At 49.5% G+C, this 6,517-nt stretch overlaps 1 pseudogene; it reads left to right on the plus strand.

Moving 5' to 3' along the window:
• Positions 1–478: 478 nt before the first annotated feature.
• Positions 479–3,841, plus strand: LOC147998293 (SNF-related serine/threonine-protein kinase pseudogene; annotated as a pseudogene).
• The last annotated feature ends 2,676 nt before the right edge of the window (positions 3,842–6,517 follow it).

Consider the following 6,517-nt stretch of genomic DNA (forward strand, 5'->3'; position numbering starts at 1 on the left):
TTTTCTACATAAAATCAGTGAGTGATGATTTCAGTGTGAATTGTCTGACAACTCACTGTCCTTTCAGTGCTCTGCCTCAGACAGACAACTAAACAAAACCATAGACCCAGCTCTTTGAAAATGGTAATGGAGTTGATAACACACCCTTATGAAAAGAGGAAGACTCCATTTGCTTACTTTCAATTCTCAGTCTCGCCCGGCCAGCTCAGGGATTTCTAGTACGGCTGAATCTGGACAATATTTACAGGATTTGGCATTTCTAATTAATGCTTATGTTTAGGTAAATAAAGCTGGTGAGAGGCTGGAGAGATGGCTTAGTGGTTAAGAGCACTAAGTACTGTTCCTTAATAGGCCATTTAAGAACTCAAACTGGATTGCCTGGACCCCTTAGCAAGGAAGGACAATGATACCAGACAGATTATAGGCCTTACATAGGAACAATTAGTCAAAAAATCTCATTCTTGACCCCCGGCCGCCCGCTCGGTATTACGATTAGCCCTGGGTGCGGGGTTCCGGAGGCCGGGAGGGAGTTGTCGACGCCGCGGACCGATGCCCGCCTGCCGGCTGAGGTAGGGCGAGCCCAGCACGCTGCGCAGGAGCGTGGGCCAGGCCTGCGCTTCTCCTCAGCAGCCGCCTCTGCCGGGCTGGGCGGGCGCCGCCACAGGCGGAAAGTATCCATTATGATGTTGACAATAAAGGCCTTATCTCCAGCAGATATGCTCATATGAGAAGACCCACTTCAAGCACTTTTTAAGTATTTCCCCTTCATTGAACCAGCATGGCAGGGTTCAAGCGAGGCTATGATGGAAAAATTGCTGGATTGTATGATCTGGATCAAACCTTGGGTCGAGGTCACTTCGAAGTGGTCAAACTGGCCAGGCATGTCTTCACAGGTGAGAAGGTGGCAGTGAAAGTCATTGACAAGACGAAGCTGGACACTCTAGCCACTGGTCACCTCTTCCAGGAAGTCAGGTGCATGAAGCTAGTGCAGCACCGCAACATCGTGCGTCTCTATGAGGTCATAGACACCCAGACCAAACTGTATCTCATTCTAGAACTTGGAGATGGAGGAGATATGTTTGATTACATAATGAAGCACGAGGAGGGTCTTAATGAAGACTTGGCCAAGAAGTACTTTGCTCAGATGGTTCACGCTATATCCTATTGCCATAAACTCCATGTGGTTCACAGAGACTTGAAACCAGAGAATGTAGTCTTTTTTGAAAAACAAGTCCTTGTGAAGTTGACAGACTTTGGCTTCAGCAACAAGTTTCAGCCTGGAAAGAAGCTCACTACAAGCTGTGGGTCTCTTGCGTACTCTGCTCCGGAAATCCTGCTTGGCGATGAATACGATGCCCCTGCAGTAGCCTTTAATCACACGGATGCTGCAGAGAGACCCCAAAAGGAGAGCCTCTCTGTAAGAGATTGAAAGCCACCCTTGGCTCCAGGGAGTGGACCCCTCACCAGCCACAAAGTATAACATTCCCCTCGTGTCCTACAAGAACCTCTCGGAAGAGGAGCACAATAGCATCATCCAGCTGGGACATCGCAGACCAAGACGACATCATAGAAGCCCTGGAAACCAACAGGTACAACCACATCACCGCCACTTACTTCTTACTTGCTGAAAGGATCCTGCGAGAAAAGCAAGAGAAAGAAATACAGACCAGGTCTGCGAGCCCCAGCAACATCAAGGCCCAGTTCAGGCAGTCATGGCCAACTAAAATTGATGTACCCCAAGACCTTGAAGATGATCTCACTGCCACCCCTCTGTCACATGCTACAGTCCCGCAGTCTCCTGCTCGGGCTGGTGACAGTGTCCTCAATGGCCACAGGAGCAAAGGCCTGTGTGACCCAGCCAAGAAAGATGAGCTCCCGGAGCTGGCGGGGCCAGCACTGTCCACTGTTCCACCCGCAAGCCTGAAGCCCGCAGCCAGTGGGCAGAAGTGTCTCTTCAGGGTGGAAGAAGATGAGGAGGAAGATGAGGAGGACAAGAAGCCTGTGTCCTTGTCCACGCAGGTGGTGCTGCGCCGGAAGCCATCAGTCACCAACCGCCTGACATCTCGAAAGAGTGCCCCGGTGCTCAACCAGATCTTCGAGGAGGGTGAGTCTGACGACGAGTTTGACATGGACGAGAACCTACCACCCAAGCTGAGCCGGCTGAAGATGAACATCGCGTCACCAGGCACAGTGTACAAGCGCTACCACCGCAGGAAGCCAGGGCCGTGGCTCAAGCTGCAGCAGCTCTGAGACCAGCGATGATGACTCTGAGAGCTGCTGGCGGTTGGACAAGGACAGTGGCTTGGCTTACTCGTGGCACCGGCGTGACAGCAGTGATGGGCCACCAGGCAGTGAGGGCGATGGTGGCGGTCAGAGCAAACCTAGCGGCGGTGGTGGTGTGGACAAGGCCAGTCCAGGAGAGCAGGGCACGGGCGGCAGTGGCCAGGGAGGCTCAGGTGGGACCCCATCGGGTACGGCAGGTTCCTCCAGGCGCTGTGCAGGCCCTGACTCCTCCTCATCCTCCCCCGCCTCTGCTGCTCCACGTGATGCAGAGCTTGTACAGAGCCTCAAACTCGTGAGCCTGTGTCTAGGCTAGCAGCTCCATGGCGCCAAGTACATTCTGGACCCGCAGAAGGCCTTGTTGTCCAGCGTGAAGGTGCAGAAGAGGTCCACTTGAAAGATGTGCATCAGTGCCCCAGGCCCCGGCCCCTCCACTGACCTTGACCCTGTGAGGAACAAGAAGCTGAGGAACAACGTGCTCCAGCTACCTCTGTGCGAGAAGACCATCTCCGTGAACATCCAGAGCAGCCGCAAGGAAGGGCTGCTCTGCGCCTCCAGCCCCGCCTGCTGCCAAGTCATCTGAGCTGTAGCATGCTCACTTCATCTGTTCTGACGTGACAATGCATGGTCTTTGTGCATGCTGCTACACGCTACTTTTCTTTCCCAGCCGAAAAGTCTACTGTGTGATTTTACATTCATGATTTTCAGTGTGGATGACCAGGATGAAGTTGTGTATCTGGAACCCAACGTAATGGAGCGCTTAGAAATTCATGTTCTGCACTTAACCTGGAGGGAAATGCTTTCGTTTCCTTGTGAAAAGCCCAAATTCCTGTCCTGACCTCCGGTGATAGGGAAACTCCCTGCTCTGAGGCCCACTGGTGCCCGCGACAGAACCAAAGCAATAACGTGGTGATGCGATGCCCACAGGCCAGCCGCCCAGGGCCTGTGCACCGAGAACCTTAGAGCCACAGTCTGAGCGCCCACACCTGTTTGTCTTAAATGACTGTGAACGCAGTTGGGGCTCTCATATCTTCATTGACAGAAGTGTTCTTGTTTGTAATAGGTGAGATCAGCTACTTAGTTTGTGAGGCAGCTTACCCCATAGAATTACAAGGAGACGATCTTTTGTGAGGCGATGAGGTGAACTCAAGTCTTAACTCTATTTAGAGTGTGTATGTCTGTCTGACAGAACAAAAAAAGAGGCTCTGTGTAAGTTTCCCCTGCAGGACACAAGGCGGGGTTTCCTTCAAACCTGTGTGGAGCAAGAAGCACAGGGCCTGCTGCGGTAGCCACAGTGCACACAGGTGGCAGGCAGCAAAGTCAGAACTTCCTGGGGTGGTTTTCCAGGAGCTTGGTGGTGAGGTGGCCTCGGGTTTCTTCCATTCCATGGCAGCGTTTGGCTCAGCTGTGAAGAGCAGCTGATGAGAAACTACTCAGGAAGGGTAGTGCTCGGGAGTCTGTCCTGCTGCCTTCCTACCACACACTGAACGCAGAGCTCTAGCTCGTCCTCTCCCTACCGACGACTCCGGACTGATAGCTATCTCCTCTCCCCAGGCATCCTCTCTCGATGCCTGTCCTCCCTGATCTTGGGAAGCCCAGATGCTGGGTTTTCACGGTGCCCTAGGGGGGTTGTAAGCAGTGTTCAAGCGGCCTGTGGGGTTGGTGCAGCTGGCCAGGGTCCTTTCCTCACTCTTCAGCTGCTGTCCTGTTTCTGAATGACAGCTGCACCTGAGCATGTGAGTCAGAGCAGGCAGGGCACAGGCCACCACTTTTCTTCCGTGCTCAGTGACTGCTACTTTAGGTTTAGTGTATATTACTCAGAACTTCACAGTGTAACCCGACTTTACTAAGTAAAATGATACTTAAGATACTTCCTAGAGCTAGCTAACTGCTTGTGCTTTAAGCTGCAGTCCCTCAGTGTGACAGTCACACAGTTGAGAGCTGTGAGGGTAGACATGAGTGAAGCCATAGAGCACATTTGCTTGAAATCCTTAAGCAGGGACCTTCCAAGGGCGAGAAGCCAGTGTGGCTCTCAGGGCAGAGCCACATCAGTGTGAGCCAGGAGAGATGTCTATACGGGGCATTGCAATATACTGTCGCAGCTCTTTTCCAAGTAATGTACATACTCCTCTGTGGTCATGTCCAGCCTCGGAGTGGTGCCTCTGAACTCAGCCGTATGCGTTTGGTCTCCAGTAGCTTTTATATTTAGGTGTATATACGGTGCTCACTTTAGATCAGCAGTGTTGGCTATTATACTGCAGAGCTGGGTCATAGCCTTATTAGTTGTGTGTGGTTGGTGACCCTCTGGGTACACAAGTGTCTGTTGAGTGCTGTCTTACCCATTTGTTGACAAGTGGATGTCTGTGCATGTGTTGTGTGTCATGGGATGTCGTCACAGAGGGAGGGAGCAGAACCATCACACCAATAGTGGACCAAACTACTTCCTTGCTCTAACCAGTGATTTGTCCCCTAACCTGTCTTCAGAAGTCACATAGAGTTACAGTACTGTATAAATGAAATATTGTGGGAAATGTTAGTCTTTTATTTTTCTGTGTGTGTATATACATATACATACACACACACACACACACACACACACACACACATATATATATATATACATATATATATATATATATATAATTATGTACTTCTGGAATTCTATCTGTATGTAAAGATGTGGCAATCTTTTTTTTTTTATTTTTGGTTCTTTTTTTCGGAGCTGGGGACCGAACCCAGTGCCTTGCACTTGCTAGGCAAGCGCTCTACCACTGAGCTAAATCCCCAACCCAAGATGTGGCAATCTTGACACCAATTTTAAAAGTCCTGAGCCTGAACTAAGATGTCCAAGGAGTCAGAGTTGGTGTGTGCTGAGAGCATAAACTTGTCAGCCGATTGGTCAGCTGCCTCTAGTCTGGCCATTCTTTTTCCTTGTGTGAACATTGACAGGTATGTGACAGATGGGAAATAATCTAATAATAAAGTGACATACTGGTGTTCAGCAATAGAAAAAAAAATCTCATTCTTTATATCACCAAAACAATAATGCTGGAGACAATAATTTGGTATAAAAGTCAATTTATATATACAAGTGCTCAGTGTCCTCAATTTAATCCTCAAGGACTTATCTTAATAAATAATATCTTAACAATATCTTAATAAATAAAAAGGGGGAGTTATATCCCTGTATGCTATACAATTATTTAATAATGCTCCTTTCATTTCAATTTTAAAATTTGGATGCCAAGGAACTCTGAGTTTATGGCACCCTACAACTAGGCATACTTCTGCCTAGGTGAAATAGAAAGATCCACATATTGACATGATCCTGTTCAGATATTTTATATGGGGAAGAGGGAATCTTTGTGTTTTTTCTACAGGATCCTACAGGAGTGTGCCAGCTGCGTGAGTGGCTGGTGAGACTTGCTAATCCTGGGAGTATGAAGATTCAGCTCTCGTGGTTCAGGTCCCTGGAGCCATTCCTGTGCCCTTAGAGGAAGATGGAGGACCCCCCCTCATTTTTGTCGTCACAAAAATTCTGGCGTTGCTGCAGTCATTGTGTCCTGTCCCACTGTGGCCTGTGCTCCGACTCTCTGTGCACTGCTGCTTGCTGGAAGCTGCTGTGGACTGGAGAACACTGCCCTGGTTCTGCAGACCTCAGACATGGTTCCATTGCCTGCTGGTTGCTCCAGAGAGGAATGACCGATCCTGAACTGTCCTGGGAAAGACCTTGGCATTTTTGCTGCTATTGTAGCAGCCATTACTGCTGCAGCCATTGTGTCTGCAGTATCTGGAGTTACCCTCCCCCAATCTATTGTTAGGCAAGCACAGTGGGTGAACTTTCTGGAGTAGTTGCTAACAATTGGGAATTCTAAATTTTATTACAGGCGTGGCTTGACTACAGCCCTTGGTGGTAGCAGTTGAGGAGAACCAGATGAGGTGCCCACTACTTATTGGGAGAGGCTCAACTTCCAAAATCTCTTAAATTAATGCCATCTGGCCCCTGCTCCTTCGCCCCTGGGCTCAAGTAAGAGGAATAAGAAGATGATCCAATGTAGCTTTCCTCAGAGACAGAGGTGGCTACACCCCGTTTAAATGTACAAGCCGGTCAAATGCTCCTCTGCCCAGTTTCTCCCCCAATAAACACACACATATAGCCCAGAACGGTGTGTTACAGCATAAGTTCATTCCTAGCCATTTGGGGTGCAGTCCTAACTGCAAGAGTGGCTCGCCATGG

Source organism: Rattus norvegicus, chromosome X (genome assembly GCF_021556685.1).
Source record: "Rattus norvegicus strain SHRSP/BbbUtx chromosome X, alternate assembly SHRSP_T2T, whole genome shotgun sequence".
NCBI classification, from domain to species: domain Eukaryota; kingdom Metazoa; phylum Chordata; class Mammalia; order Rodentia; family Muridae; genus Rattus; species Rattus norvegicus.